General features: G+C 40.0%; 1 protein-coding gene across 4 annotated transcripts in view; it reads left to right on the top strand.

Moving 5' to 3' along the window:
- The window catches only part of LOC126872425 (putative polypeptide N-acetylgalactosaminyltransferase 9), a 292,111-nt gene that overhangs the window by 70,296 nt on the left and 204,896 nt on the right, over nt 1-16,919 (top strand). For all 4 annotated transcript variants that reach the window (XM_050632373.1, XM_050632370.1, XM_050632369.1 and 1 more), the window contains one exon: nt 7,273-7,345. The gene's annotated coding sequence lies outside the window, so the exon portion shown is untranslated. The remainder of the gene's footprint in view (nt 1-7,272; nt 7,346-16,919) is intronic.

Below are 16,919 nucleotides of genomic sequence, written 5' to 3'. Positions count from 1 at the left end.
AAACGTAGGCTCGCGCATGCTGCACACACACGGTTAAAATAATTTACGAAAATAAAAGCACCGGTTGCGTTCGCGCTTTCTCGCGCATCGAACCCAGTCCCCCACGTTCCTCCCGCACTTGTTATCCTCGCGAACATTTGCATGCCTTTGTCTCGTGATATTTAGCGCCACGCGGCTTTTAATATCGATCCAAGGAATTGTACCGCGTGGTAAGTACCAGAGAGACCCGACTGCAGGTTAGTCTTCGTTGTCTCTGAAATCTTTGTCTTTTTTTATTTCATAGGTTCGATTATTTCGAAATATTACGAGCAATGGGAATATTATGAAATAACGAACAGTATGGCTAGACAGGAAAATTTAAGAAAGAGAAGTAACAGCTTCACAATGGCACAACATGTAGTATAAATGTAGAAACTCTATAAAATTATTAATTCCCAAAGGTACACGTCTACCGTAGCTACTGCTCAATTTAGAAAAATATGCACGTTATATGATATAAGTATAATGCAACCAAATATCATTACTACGCGATATATTTCACTTAACCAATATTAGCAAATGTTATTACTGTTATGTATCTCACTTAGCTACCTCTCTTTCCACGACCATTTGTCGCAGTGAAAAAACAAGTCGCAGAACTCGAAACAAACCACGCTGCAAACCCTCTGCCTCCCCCATTCTCTCGAAAAAGTATAACGTTTTTGCTATATTTCTTTGTCAGGGCTTGTTGTCAGGGGAGGCAAGACAAACTCACGGTAATTACGGTGCTTCAACGACATTGCGAATGCATTGTAACGCGACACTCGCCTCTCACATGACATTAATTATATGGCGAGCCGTGTCACGTTTAACGTACGATTATTGCATTCCGCGTAGAAACGCTGGCAAGAATTAAGACGTAGCTCCCGAAACGATCGATAGTTTCTACAATTTCGAGCCAAGCCTCGACCAGCCTTCCAAGATTTCTGGACTTGCTTTCCTCTTCTACCTCTCCCTGGCTCGAGGTATTTTAGTGTAGCCGCCCGTAAAGGGATTAACGACCCTTTAATTATTCGACACTAATTGCCAAGACCACTTCTTATTACCGATACGTGTGCATTATGCGAATTGCGCGTATTATGTTCGCCTGGCTGATCCTCCAATTTGCCTCTTCACGCGATTTTCTTATCTCTAACTTGCCACTACCGATCGGACACCTGTGTAATTTAACCAGTAACGAATCGTTTCGCCTGTACCTGGTCATCCTAATTGAGTCATTAATCGATGGAAATTCTTTCCCTTTAACCGGCTCATCTTTGAATCAGAAACTTTTATATCGCGATGAGAAATTAATAAAAAAAAAAAAGAAAAGAGAAAGAAAAAAATGGTATACAGCCTCGTATTTGCAACAGATTAATGTAGGTTTCGAGTTTACTCGATGACTGTAAGAGACGAAAAATCGCGCTAATTAATTGTGCTCGTTATCGATGCTCGTTTATGACGATATTTCGTCGTAACCGTGGCAAAGTTGACTTTGCGACACTGACGAATGAAATTCCGGGATTCTGTCGACGCCCGACAGTGATTAAATTTATTTGATGTGCCGGTAGATTACCACTTAATTGATTTCGTAGCGGCGCAGGCGGCTTGTCAGGCTCCGAGAAAATTAAGGATTCCGATGTGCACATTTACTAGGATCGCGTGCACATTTACGGTTTGAAATTAATTACAATCGATAAAGGAAGCAGTAACTCCCACTTTTTAATTAATTACTTTTAATTGACTACTTTCGTAAGATTATTATGGGAAGAAAATCACTTGGAAGTGATTAATACGTGATCTTTTTGCTCACCTTTTGGAGAAACTGCGGTTTTATATTGCGTCTGCGCACAATATCATCCAACCAGGTATCATCTTAATTGCGAGAAATTACATTTTGTTGACTACTTCGAGTATTTATTATTTTGCAATCGAGCAATATGTAACCAGTAGGATATTGGTATCGCGATATTAATTTCACCAATTAACTACAGACGAAGAGAATAGAATAACATTGCGATCTAATTGAATTGAAATTGAGTCGGATCGGAGTTCAATCATTCGAAAAATTAACGCCAAAAATCAACGAAGACGAGGCAAACTTTCATTTTATCTTACACTGCACGATGTAGCACCGATTTGTCCAAAACTTCAATGGTTCAATTTTTAAGTATTATTTTTCCAAAAATATCAATCGAGGTGATACAAAACGCAGGTATATCTTCCCTCTGCCAAAACGCCATTTTATTTTATATCACGCTATCGTTTTACGATCGTCCAAAATCTTTCAAAAGTTTCACGTGCTCCGTCATCCAGCTTTCACGTTCCATTTTCCTAAAAAGAAAACAAGGGAAAATATCACGCCTGACACGCGTTCTCTCCTAAAACGATTCAACTGCGCTACAGCTTCCTATATCGTATAATTTTAAACCGATTGTCCCGCAGTTTCATGCGCCGATTTGCATTTTCCCGCGTCTGCACTTGCCACACAAACAATGTACGATTGCGTGAGCGTGCGAGCTGGCGCGCGTGCATACTTGCTCGCGCGAGAACGTCGCGACTCGAAGCGAACAGGGAGTGACGGAATTGTTCGCACTTTATTTCCCATTCCATTATCCATAGATGGAGGAAATCTCATGCATCATAAAAGAACGGCCTGCTCGATAAATTCGCCCAACGAAGTCCATCTAGTTGAAAGGCCGAGGCTCGCGAATAAAATCTTTTCATAGTCGCCTGGTTAGCCTCGACTTATCGATTCGTCGAATTGTTCGCGAACGCGAATTCCTTCCAACGTTGTATATTTTTGGTTCGTTTTTTAATTCAACGAAGCGTTATGAGATGGCTACATGATGGGATGGTATTGAGGGGTTGATGTTATATCGGACGGTAGTCGGAATTTAACGCGAAACATTTTCTTTTCGATTGTAAAATTCAATCTGTCAGAAGCCAGGACTCCACTTTGAATTCATCAATACTTACGTCTTTGATATAAATTCACTCGATACAAGTTTTTAATATATATGCAAGTATATAAATTTAAATTTATTGTTTGTACCTTTACGTGGCACCTCTTCTGCATAAATGAGTAACTATTTTATTAAAAACCATATAACATATGTTCGCTCTAAAAGCTTCGCCTCCTAAGTGTACGTTCTCGTCATCGATAAATATTTGTTTTGTTAGTCGGCGCTCTTTTTATATTTAATTGGAATGATATTTTCAGCTTGATTTTCAATCTCCTTGAAATTGTTACGGATATTTTTAATAAAGTTGCTACCATATAGCGATACCATCGTAGATATTAAACCTGTGGATGATTGCAACGATCTGCTAGCAGCATTTATTCTATTTAAAAGCATTCCCCGAATATATTACTGCAGCAAATTTGAATTCATCCAGCTTATGAAATAACGTAGCCATTTCTACTCGAACAATTGGCTTTTCAATTTCATTTATGGATACTTTGTTTACTGCTGTTTCAACGTCAACGTAATTCTTTTTTAAGACGCTTACCGCGAATGACGGAGCAGACCCGTCTTGTATTTTACAAAGGTTTCGCGATAAGTATCGTTATTATTGGTATTTATTCCTTTAGTTAAAGTTCGAAATCAAAGCCAGTGGATTTGATTATTTCATACAGCGTTTGCCAATACCTTTGTCCGAGTCTCTTTCTTCGGCGGGCCTTAGGCACGTGCCTACTTTGTGCCTAGTGGCAAACGCGGCTCTGATTATCAACGCGGTGTAGTACAAAGCGTACGATGATAACTTTGCACGAAACTTATTTTCTTATTTTCGCTTGTAGCGTATTAAAGTCGGAACGCTATGTATATTAAACGAAAGAGCGTCGTTCGAGTTTGCTACGGTCTTCCATCTGCGTTCTCGTTTCCACGCGGGCTACAATGTCACGCACGCGTATAATGGCTGTTTTAATAATCGTCTATACACGGAGTGTTCCGCGCGCACACGCCCTAGTCAGCTTATTTACATGTAGCCTGTAGAAACGCAAGAAAGTTTCGCGGGCGAATTACGAAGGGTGTGCGTGCGGGTAGGTGAATTTCAGGCAAAACGCGGAGGAAAAGTGGCACGGTTACACGCGACGTGGCGAACGAAGTACGATGTTGTAAGGGAAATTTCCTGGTGAAACGTAATAGAGGGTGTCTGTAGACGGGTCCGTGAGATTCGCGGCCGCGCACAAAAGCTCACGTAACCGAACTATCCGCCAAGTAACCTAATGGAAGACGTGAGCGAGCTGTGAAAAATTTCCCAGAGAACCGTCTCCGCTCGAGATGGAAACGTTGACTTCATTTCGAAGACGACGGTTTAGAGACGATTTGGGTAATCGTAAGTCGAGGTGTCTTCTCTCCTGTTTCTTTTCTAGGTGCGTTTTTCGGATAATGCCTTAGAAAGATGGTTCCGGTTGTTTCTTGGAATAAGGGCGAAGAATACGTTCACGTATTTTCGTGTGTCGCGATGAAAATTGCGCGTGTCGTGCACGGTATTTGTTATTTGGATGCTTTTTCTGAGAGCGTTGATCTACCATCGTAAATGAACGGACGAGTTTTCACGAGAATGGTCGAGAATCTTGGAATCGACGAGAGAGACCGTCTATATTTCACCAGTTCGGTTCGATTAAACGCGATTTCGTGGAAAACGCGCGGATGCTTCGTTGACTCGATATTAATCGTAACGTAACGTTAATTGCAATTGCGACAGATCCATTTTCCCGTAGTCATTACCACGCGATCGTGCACGTTTTGAAATTCGTTATTGGACGTCGGTGTGGCTCGTTTCAATTATTGTCGACTAGAAGAAGTTGCTTGATTGGCAACAATGGAACGTGGAAGGAACGTCGTTTCAACGGCGACGTCGGGGCTACGGTTTCTCGTTTCCTATCGTGTGCATAAGAACGATAAAAAGGTGCAACACGTGCGATTATCCTCGCCGAGTAAGGTCATGGTGGCTAATTAATTTTTATCGGATCGTTCTACGTTAGCGAACCACTTCCTACTCGCTGGATTTTGATAAGTCTCAGATGTTGTCGTAATTGAATCGCACCGAGATTTCATTTGTCAGAATCGTTCAGTTTGGGTGGAACGTTAGTCCGGGATATTCTATCGAGTTTCAGAAATCCATTTAGTGAAATACACGTCAAAAATATTCCTAGAAGATGGCTAAAGTAGATAAATCGAATTTCGAAACTCTGATTTGAAAATTCTGAAATTTGAACGTTTGACGAGTGAGACTGTTAAGCTGCGTAAGGAGTATATCAAGTTAACTGTCGCAAAATGTCGTTTATTTTTTAATTTCGAACGAACAACGACGTATCGAAATTTTCCAGGAAATTATTTTTTTTATTTATCGTTACAGTGAAATCGTGCAATCGTTTGTACGAACAGGCAATGAAAATTCTATATTGTCACGGAAATGTTTTGCGCTAATGCGAAAGGATAGTCGATTATTTGTGTTTGTTAAAATTTGTCTACCATGGGAAGCAAGATTTATCGCGTAGAATTACAAACTGTACAGTTCAATCGCGATCAACAGTGACATACTCTTCGAAACATATTTCATCCGATGAAATTTGTCAGGACGGTTTGCAACATGAATACTTGTCATCTTCGAATCAAATAGGTATTATTTATATTTGTTTGGTGTAAAAGAATCTGCGAATAAATCGCCAAATATCGTTCAGTGTATTTTAAACGATTTATTGCAGTAGATATTTATGGTTTTCATTGTATAATAATTTCTGGAAATTTGAACTTATACGATAGGATCTGTTTATTAAGTTAATGAAATCGGAATACAAAAATAGACACGTAAATCTGAATTGAAAGTGAAATTAAGGATTTCAGCGAGCTACTGTATAAAGTTCTTTTTATTGTTACGTATGACGCGTAAAATGTAAATGAACGAAATTTTCTCCTTACTTTAAGTTAAGACTTACGCATCGCAAAGAATAAAGAGACACTGCTTATTGCTCTGGAATTCGAAGGAATGGTTCTTCGTGACTTCCAATACAATATTCTTCAAATGTGACTTTGCAGTGTTGTAAAATTTTATTATTCCGTACCGAGAAGAAAAGAAACACAATTGCGCAAAACTGGGTCACTTTATGAACCTCTGGTATCTACCACCGTAATATATGATCGATGATTTCTACTCGAGTCTTTTAGAATCTAGATATCGTCGACAGCTGTCGATAATCGTCTACTCTCCTTATTTCGAAGCCCCCGCCTTTATGATTCTTCATCTTTTTTTATCCGTTTTATCCAGAACTATATTTTCTCTCGTTCCTCCATCTCGAAAAATATTCTCTGGCATAGAATTCCAATTAAAATCGAATTCTCCATCTGACATAATCAGTCACGTTCGGTAGTGTACGTAATTGATGCGATGGGATTTACGCAAAGATTTCTCAGACAGACATTTTCATTTCACGTTTGGAATTTGGCAATCTTCTAAATTTCAGAATTACGAAATTTCAACTTTAATTTTAACTTTGAAATTGCTCCTCTTTTTTATGAATTAAGAAGTGAAATATATTGGAATGTTTGAGAGTTTGAAACGAATATCGAATTTTTGAATATTTGAAAAGATGGAGGTTTAGAAATCTATGAACCACTAGATCAAATCGAAGCACGAAGAACAAGTTTCGCAACTCTCTTTACGTGATTGACGGCGTTCGTTTGAACTTTGAAAGATTAAATAAGAAACCATAGCTTCTCGTTGCTTTTCTAACATCTCTCACAAGCGCGTGTACGCGTGTACTCCAACGCGAAACAGACCTAACAGAAGAGCAACTCTTCCGGAAGGGTTCGTACTTCTCACGCTATTTCCGGAGGGGGGTAGTCGATATAATACATTTCTTTGCCAGTTACGAAGGGAAGGCGGCTGAAAGCGCTGCAGACGGATGAAACTTCTTGTCGAGAGGGAAAGGCAAAGAATCCTTCGAGATGAAAGAGGAACGGAACGATCGTCTCTGGAGATGCTCGAAGGTCAGGGGTAGTTTTTCGTCGACGCCGCAACCGAGTTAGAAGTTCGATTTCTCTTTCAATTCTCTCTTTCCTTCTCTCGGTCGTCCTAACCGATACCGTCCCGACGGTATCTTTGAATTTTTAATACAGCCATCGGTACGAACAGGGAGAAACTTAGTTCGTGGTAGACGGAGAGAGGCAATAATTTCGATAAAATCACGAACGAAACTGATATTCACCGTGGCTAATTGGTTCTCTCGCTTTTTTTATGTTTTAGAATTCGAGCGGTCAGGAAGCCTCGTCGGAAAGAAAATTACGCTAGAGGGAACTTCTGCTTCGGTTGTGAAAGGGTAAGTGTTTGTGGTACGCCGAGGAAAGTTGATTATACCGGTTTCCGAGTAGAAGATTCTTTTCCTGCTCTTTTATTCTTCCTGAAATTCTCAAATTTCAGCGAAGAATTTCTATTCACAGAATTCGATACGATTGTGTCTATCCAATCACTCGAGATCGGTCGACGACTTTTCTATCTTTTAAAATTTACGACGTCAGTTTCATTTATTCGATCGTCGAAGCGTAGATTTTCCGCTTTTAACAATTAACAATGAAAATTTTTCTCAGAATCACGATAAGCAGCTCTAGATATTTCTTCACAGTCTCCCGAACTTGTAGTTCTTCGAAAGCCGTTCCCGAACACCACAGTCTGCAAACATAGTCCCGAAGAAGTTCGTCCTTCTTTGAAGACGGGGTTGCCTTACAAATGGAGCATTTCATCAAAGCTCTCGAGGATGATTTACAGTTCGTTAAGCGCTCTTGTATGGCAGGGTCAAGAGACTAGCGCGGAGCATTACATTTCTGCTTAGTCGCCGCGTTCTCACTTCGATAACACTGTACTACTGTTCTTCGAGGATCGCCTCTCCCACCTCGAGTGCTTTATCATTCATTCGTTGCTGTGGATTTATTTCACGATACCTCCGTGTATCTTCGTGGCTTCATTATCAAGCCTCCTCCCTGTTCCCTGGCTCCTCCTCTTGGCTGCTTTCTAGCCTGTGCTCGCTACGTTCGCCGTTCCTTTTGTACAAAGATCCCGTGGCTCGATTTATGAAAACGAGCGATACGAGGGTAAGCTCCGCGGTTATTTACCTCCGGAGAATTATAATGGCTGACTCGTTGCAACCGCGAATATAAGTGGCCGCCGCTAAATAATGCTTCCCTGGGAAAAAAAGAGAAGGTATCGCCGGGTATCTCTGCGACGCGTTGTAAATAAACGAGCCGCTTGTAAGCCCAAAATCAAGCAGTCTGCGGGGCGAAAAAACTGGAAAATAGTTCCTACCGGGTAGACTTTGGTGGTAATCGAGGGTAGTTTTTCGGGCTATATACAGGGGATGCTCCCAGGGAAAGGATACTGCTTAGAGAATTCTGTTTGGGGAATGATCGTGCGGGATTAACGGCGATGGATAGGGATACTTCTTTCAGAGATTCTGATTAAGTTCCTCCTTTCTTTTGTATTCTTCTTCCAGTTAGGGTTGAAGGGTCGAGATAAAACTCCGCGGCGAGTAAAAATGATCTCTTGGTATTGCGTCGAGTTATATTCACATCTTGCTTCGTGTCTGTCAAGATGTTTGAAATTGTTCGAAGGCATCACGAATATCTTTTGTTAAATAATCTCGCGGAATAGCGTTGGAAACGTACGTTACACGATCAAACGTAAATCGCTTTCTTCGATAAATCAACGGGAATACCGAATTTTCTTACGGTTTCTTTTGCTCTTCTTGGAACAAAGTTCGCGAGCATCGCATGGTAGACAAGTGGCTGACATCTATGGCCGTATTCGATTCTCGGAACTTGGCGAACTTGGAAAATTGAAGCTTCTATAAAGACGTACTTTGACGTAGTTTCGACCAATCTACTCGTCTCATAGTTTCCTTCCAATCAAGATACACGTCACGAATCGGACCATTAAAACAATTACACGTCCAAGTTTGTGATCTCCGGAAGTTTCTGGCAGGGGTGAGTCAAACGGTGGTTGTTACGGTGAACAAAGGGGCAACGATATGAAATTCCCCGGCCTCAGTTTGCGGATTTCCCTTTGTCCATAGCCGACAACCAACAAGCCCGCGATCTTCGCAGAATCTTGACCAAGTTGCGCCATATTTCGGGTATGTACAGCACGAATAAGCCTGAGTGTTCCGCGACAGCGTTGTTCCTCGTGGCGAATGCGGTTTCTAATTGCTCGAGTCAGACCAGTCTATCGTAGAGGTATCGCGTCGTTGAATCGCGAACAATGATCTGAGAATAATTGGAGAACAACGACTCGAGCGTCTCGGACCATAATTTTTTTGTTCCTTCGAGAAGATTGGCAAAATATTTCTGGTCGGAATATTCGGTAGAATATTAAAGACGAGTTTGTAAATTAAATTAGAACTGTTTCGAGTGGATGTTTCTTGAAATTTACGGAAAATACAACGCACTGTGATTAAACGCTGGAGAAGGAATTTTTAAATTTGAGTTGGAATAATCGGATGTTTTGCAGCAGTCGGTAAGCTTAGGGTATAAAAATAAGTAGAGAAACATGTTATTAAACAAATTGTCAAAGCACGATCCGCGAGATTAACTTTCTAATAAACGTTAATTAGAAGTCGTTAGAGACGATAAAATCGGAAGAAACATCATCGAAAGGGGAACGATGCAAACAACAAGCTGGTTATTATAAGCATTGTTAATACATTATGTAAATGGGAATTATAATACCGCATTATCATAGTAATTCGGTCCAATCTGCATAAAAATCGCTGTTAAATCCAAAATTCAGAATGTCTCGTTCATCAAACGCGAGAGTTGGAAATCACGTTGCTCTCCTTCTCTTTTCTGCCGTGTGGCGGCAATCGAGAAATCTGTAAATAGTATTCGTTCGCGTAATCCCTTTATGGAAAAATAACGCGTCGAGTGCAAGGGGAAAAAGTACGACACAGATACCTCATCCAGCTGGCATGAATATTAATGATCTCTCGAAAGCCTGTTCCCTTCACACAAGATGGATTTCGTCTATCATAAACCAACTTGTAATTCTTTACACCTCGCATAACTCTTACAAAAGTAAAACAAATCGTTTCCATCGTACTTTATTAAAGCGAAAGAGGAAATCAGAGTCGCAAGTTTGTCCACCGTAAAATATTCGCAAGAGGGTCTATATCTCTCTATGTATCTCGTATAATTTTCACAGAATAACCATCTCTTGTTACATTGTTTAAAAAAAGAAAGAAGAGAGAAAAGAAAATTAGAAGATGACGAGATCGTTCATATTTGAATATTTTTCATAAATTACTAATAATTGTAAATAAGATAAAGCAAGTCGTTTCGCGTGTCTCCGACTAAAAAGCAAAGTAAAAAGGGAACGTAATCCATCGTGTAACATTCATACAGTGTCTTATCCGTCATAAATCATTCCACGGTGTTTTACATCTTATAAAAATAAAATGGGTCATTTCCACTCTCCCTTATCGCAGAAGGATAAAAACGAAAGCTGTCGTCGTAAGTTTATTCCGGCGTAGGAAATTCCTATGCCTTCTCACTTCGATAAATCATCCATAGAACGATGATACTTTCGGATTTACTTCGTTTTCCATATTTCATCGAAAAAAAAAAAAAAATAAAAAAGTAAAAAAGAAAAAAAAAACGATTGCAGTATGTAGCAATAAGAACGTTTTTATTGTAATAAAAAAGAGAACGCGAGGATGGAAGTAGTTGTAAGCCGGAGTTAAAAAGCGTCGGAAAAATCGGCCGGTCATTTAATAACGTTTTTACCATCGGTTAAGAAGTTTGGCTTTGGTTCTACGTGCGAAAAAGTTTCGTTTCACGGGCATAAATCTGCATGATGACGAGGATTTTTGTAGCGGGCTCGCGTGGCAAGAAAAAAGAACCAGCAATGGGTTGGGAAAGAGTGATAGAGCGCTCGCGTCGTCGAGTTCATTAGACTTCTCCTCGTATCGTCTGCCAGCGGTACGTGCGCGCTTAAAAGGTCTGTAAAACCCAGACCAGACATGATCGATCGCGAACCATTATTTGTCGTTATAGAAGACACGCCGGCCTGCTCGCTAAGAAATCGACCATTTGTATTCCCCGGTCGTGGCCGATTAAACATCGTTAATTTTTCCTGATTACCCGCTCTTCTCGTTTAACGTGCCTTTGTTAACCTATCATATGGTTTACGTTTTTTTTAATATGGTGTTGAGTATATTAGGTAAGTTGTACAGTCTGGTTCAAAACTTCCGCGGCATTCACCGCCTTTCATGGAACTGTACGTTTAAGTTGCGGACAAATTTTCAATTACAGTAAATTTTACTAATCTGTGCTTCTTGTACAAATAGATAAATTGAACTAATTTTTAGCAATGTCACTCCGTTTGTAGTATACACTATCTGTTCAATTCCCTTGTGTCTATAAACAGTTACTTAATTTTTTCCAATCCATGGAAGAAATGTAACTTTAAAATCTTGTTACAGATTAAATCGTTTGGAATATTTTTTCCGGTATAATATAAGAGAACTCTACGCCTCGTTGCATGTTTCTACAGTTTATTGTATCTTAGGATTCATAGTTTGTTATGGAATCACGTAAATAACACGAGACGGAAAATTTATGATTTTTGGTTAATTCCTGGAGCGATTCGTCGTCAGATATTCGGACAATCCTGTTCGACGATTCTTGCGATATCTTCCGGTCTCGTCTCTGAAATATTATCAGCATTAAGAAAGAGAACAGAAGCGCCCCTGATAGCCATAAGTGTGATGCGACATGACTGATGAGTTCCATGTCCTTTATCACTCGCCCGTTCTTAGTTTTCCTTCACTGTGTAGTCGTTAGATTGCACGTGACATCTTATTCATTGGGTTCACGTGGGAATAGGTGCTTCTTTTAACGAAGATAGTTCCCTTCTTGGCTCTTACGAATCGCTTCCAGTTTGCGATGATCTGCAAATAGAATAAAAGATATTTTTCACAGTTATACGTTTCATGGACTCAAAACTCTAAGAGTCTAGAGATTTCAAGATTTATAAATTTGTTATTTCGATTATAATGATTTAAATACGAGATCGATGTGACGGCATATAATTGTTGCCATGAACGTTAGCTACCTTTTAAAATATGGGCATACTCTAATACTAGATTGGAAAATATAGCTCGTAATATAATTTTAATCGCAAAAAATTTCACAGAGATAGCAAGAAATGGCTTGAAGAGGAAGCAGAAGCAACGTGCTTTCGCTTTTATGGGAAAAGCTAGTTCCATTCTCTGCCTCTCTCGATCTTTATCTCACCATAGCATTATCGTATGGAACTACCTGTTAATGAACTTATACCGTATTCACATAACTCGGCTATCTTTTCCTATTCATAATTTTCAAAAACCTTTTTCAGGCCAAACTAAGGATCGTTAATTTCTCTTAATTAATCATATTAGTTATTTACATTTCATGCGTCTTTATGCGTTCGGAGGATTAACGAAGCATACAACTACACAACGGGCCTTATATATTCACATTTCATTGGATACTCCTTTTTTGTAATAAATTTATAAAATAAATTTTCAACGAACTTCTTCGCCGTTTACTTCCCACAGCTAACCGAAACCTCCATTTTTACTTCTTTCGTTGAAACATTCTTCCCTTTTTAACTTAATGAGATAAATTTCCGCTACTTACTCTGAAATTTTCTAAAATTCCAGTTAAATGAGACGCGATGTTTCTGTTCTTTTGCCATTTCCCCATGAAGCCCAGAAACCTCGAACACGATAATATATCCGTTGACCGATTGAAAAGGCGTATCAATTAGTTTCCAATAAGCAGCCAGTTGGCGCAGCGTATTCGTCGACTGGCTGGTTAATTAATAGGAGCCGATAAATTAATTCGCGATAATTATTAACCTTGGATATTTTCGCGCAATTGCGCGACATTAAATCACCTGCGTCACGTCTCGTTGCGAAATGAAAGCTGTTGGCTCGGCCAGCGTTACACGTCACCGCCGCTACATTGTACTTTATTCATAACGACGATCGGTGTTCCCCTGCTAGGATAGACGCGTCGAATGGAAAGTAAAGTTCTGGGTAAGTGGATTTATCGAACTGAATGGTCGAACGGCAATTTATCGTGGCAGTTAATTAAACCACCGACACTAATGGGCTCGGGGGTGGAGCGTCTAATTCGGAGGGCCGTGTACGCATAAGGCACGAAGAAAGCCCAAGTAATGTCGAGGGACGCAATTAAGGTATTGGGGACGCTGTGTCGAGCTAGTCTCTGATGTTCGTGTCAGTTGAAAACGGAGTAGCTGTGTGCGGGGTAGTTCGTCAATTTAAAATTACACGATAGAGATAGAGTGGTTTTTGGTAAGTAGACCATCCAAATGATTAAGATTTTAAAGGTTCGAGAGACGAAGATATTTAAATTCAAGGGTTAAAGATCGAAGCTTTAAAATCTTGACGACATAAGGGAAGATGTATGTAAAATTAAACATTCACAAGAGTAATTCGTCTATTTTACATTAAGCGGTTTTGAGGAACGCTTGAGGTGATTCTCTTTAAGCCACGAGCACGTAGGGTATTTAAAGAATTGATACGTTATTTAAATTGAAGAGTCGAAAAGGGTGACGTTTTAAAGAATTATAGATCCTTAAAAATTCGGAAGTTGGAAGATCGAAAAACTGAATAATTAAAAGATCCAAAATTACGATTTATTCTTTAGACACTTCGTTCGAGGAATCGATCCCGACGATTTAATAATACAAAGCTGAATAATATATAGAAATGTTTTACTGCTAGAAATAACGATAAAATTCCTTTTCTGTATGTTGAAACTAAATAGTTGCAGACGCTAACCTAACTGACGATCGAAGTTCGCCTTTGCGAATAGAATTTCTCACGTTCTTTTCACACCTGTCACGCAGAGAAAACCCCATAGCTCTATGCAGCAGCGCGTGAACCGTAGATAACCGTGGGTGCCCAGGAACAGTTTTGCAATGAACTCGTCGCGGTTTGTCCGCGTCGCTCACATTATTTGCTACGTAAAACGCGGGAACGTGAAAGGAAACGCGGATTGCAGATTGAAAGTTCGTGCTTGGCTGTCAGATCGAAGCATTAATCTTCTCACTTCGGTTTGCCCGGTGCCCATTCATTCGCGTGTCGGTGATTCCGAAAAAAATTGCATCTAAATAATGCACCTCCCACTCCGCGCGATATTCATACGTTTTCCACATTTTCTTCTTCCGTTTCTACCTCTCTTCTACTCTACTGTAGCAATACGAAGCTTGTGGCTGACACGTAGATTAAAAAGCTAGAACTGAATCGTTAGTTATTCGAGGCGAGACGAAACGAAACAAAAAAGAATGGATATTATTGATAATTCGAAATATTCGTGGGCGATGCCTCTGATATTTTGTCGGATTAGCGTTCAATTTGGTTTTTTCTCTGGCGAGGAAGATAGTCGGCAGGAAAAATTGGAGGCTAGGAGATGTAACGATTTATAATTGATTTGTAGTATTATACAAAATAATTCCCATTTACAATTAGTCGAACGTATTTTTTTCTACAGTTTTATTGACACAATCCGCTAAAATTTAAGACAAATTTCTTAACAGAATGCATGTAAGGTCGAGCGTTAAAAAATTGTAAAAACCTACGTTTAATGTTTTATCAGGATTCGTTCATCGAAAAAACGAATTGTTCGTCGTGAAATTTTAGAGAGGTACTCGGTGATCTATCTCGTAGAGAGTTTTGAAGTTTGAGTCGTCTCTCGAGCGAGAGGACTCGTAGCGAAATTAAGCTTGTAGGTCGATCGATCGCCCGGAAGAGGAACGACATTCTGCCGGATGCTCTTGGCCCATTTCGCGCGCATTTGTTCCACGAGGTCCCGGCTTGGCTCTCCCCGAATTGCGTTCTAAATAATGCATCATTCGTCGGAACGTTTGGCCAGCATGAAATATGACGGACATAAAAGTGATGTAAGAGCCAGGGCTCGTTCGATCGCTGCTTCCAGGACAGCATCGGATGAAAGAGCCTCGCCAAGAAGGAAAGAAGAAAAATGAAATTCGGATGCCCTGTTCCCCATCTGGCAAATTTACTCGCCGGGAGCGACTGATGCGGATAGATGACTATGATCGTTGCATTTGTCGCAAGCTGTCTAACAACACTGTATTTCTTCCTTCGATCGAAAGAAAGTGGATTCTTCCGTCTTATCGAACGCGCCGGATAAATATAATTGCAGAGTAATTTCTTTATCTTTTCCAAATACGTTCGAGCTAGTGATCGCACGATGTTGTGAACTTTTAATTCCGTATGACGTTTCAAAGATTTCGTTGAAAGAGTCGTGTTCTACTTTACGCAAATTCTATCGAAATATTTTCTTATCTAAAAATGTAGGATGTTTAGAAACGCCTCCATGCAGAGAAATTTTATAGAGGTAGCGACGTTTCATGAAAAATACAGGAACAAACGCATCGATAAGAAAAATACATTTTACAATGCTGCATTTTTCACGCGGTCTAAAGGAAAAAACAATTGTTATCGTAAACACGTGTGCAGTTCGAACTTAAGAACGGTGAACTCAATTTTCGAAAACGATTCTCCTTTCGAGGCGCTTGTCAGGGTCTTTGATAATAGTCAGGCTGATAGCCATGTCTGTTCAGCCGACACGGAAATTGCCAGATGCTTCTTTTTTTAAACACGCTATGCTATTTTCATTTGATTTTAAAACACGGCAGAATAGGTTACTTTCGCGATGGAGTAAAGAATTGACACCATTGTACCTTTATATTATAACTCGAACGTCGATGAAGGTAAGCATCATCAATCTTTCGCTTTTATACTCAGTTCCTTCGAGTCTTTCAAATGAATAAAAATCACAAGCAATCAATTTATCCTACCTTTGGCGACGTTTGCACTGCTCTTCTTCCATAAAGAGAGAAAGCAATCAATCAATCTGATCGCTATCAAATGATCAATTAAACTACCTGGCTCGTCCATGAATTCTTCCTCTATCAGTTGCAAGGATAATCATTCATCTTCACTGACTGGATTTAACATTTGAACACCGTGCTATTAAACTGATTATTACACTCTATATTTATACGAATAGCTGTGACAATAAGTTACACGAATTGATTTTCTTCTATGTATCGAGATATCTTTCCTCTTTTTCTTTCCTTGGCGAGCAAACAAGTAATCACGAAAATTCGCTTTGTCAAATCGAGTAAAATTAAGTAGCAATCCTCGTACGCGTGTGATTTATCAAACTGTGATTATCGATCAAATATTGTCACGAAGAAATCAGAAGAGAGAAAAGATCGAATCGAAGTGTGATCTTAGCCCCCTTAATACCTCCATAAGATTCCTTGGGGCTTCATCTCCGGTGCAGTCTCGTCTTTTGTCCCCTAAACGAACGCTTATTCTCAGCCATCTGTCTTCTATTGTTCTTGCAGCCTCCTCAATTATGACAGTGATTTAAGAGGCTCTGTTACTTGGTCGTAAAGTTAGTGCAGGTAAAACCATCTATTCCGATGTGTACAGGGGTTGAAGGGGAGGATGGGGGATGGAGGAGTCATAAATCTTGGAAGATGACGCCTGGCTTCCTTTACTTTGCTCGTTGACATCCACCGCGGTCCCTCGTCGATACTTTCGATATTTTCATGATACACGTATCGACACGCGATATCGATAGACCAACGTCCCGTGACGAATCCGATATCCGTGTCCACGGTGTTCCCGACGACTAGTCGTGATCATTTATTTAAACAATTTTGACGGGCCGCGATACTGATTTTCCGAGACGTCGCATTTTCCAGAATTTGGTTACTTTCCGCTATTTTCGCTTATTTTCAGCTGAAAAATGTTACCATTGTTCGTCTATTAAAATACGTCATGAAATTCTTCGCGATTCAGA

The sequence above is a fragment of the Bombus huntii genome, chromosome 13 (genome assembly GCF_024542735.1).
Source record: "Bombus huntii isolate Logan2020A chromosome 13, iyBomHunt1.1, whole genome shotgun sequence".
In the NCBI taxonomy this organism is placed as follows: Eukaryota; Metazoa; Arthropoda; class Insecta; order Hymenoptera; family Apidae; genus Bombus; species Bombus huntii.
This window is presented reverse-complemented; position numbering and strand designations above follow the sequence as displayed.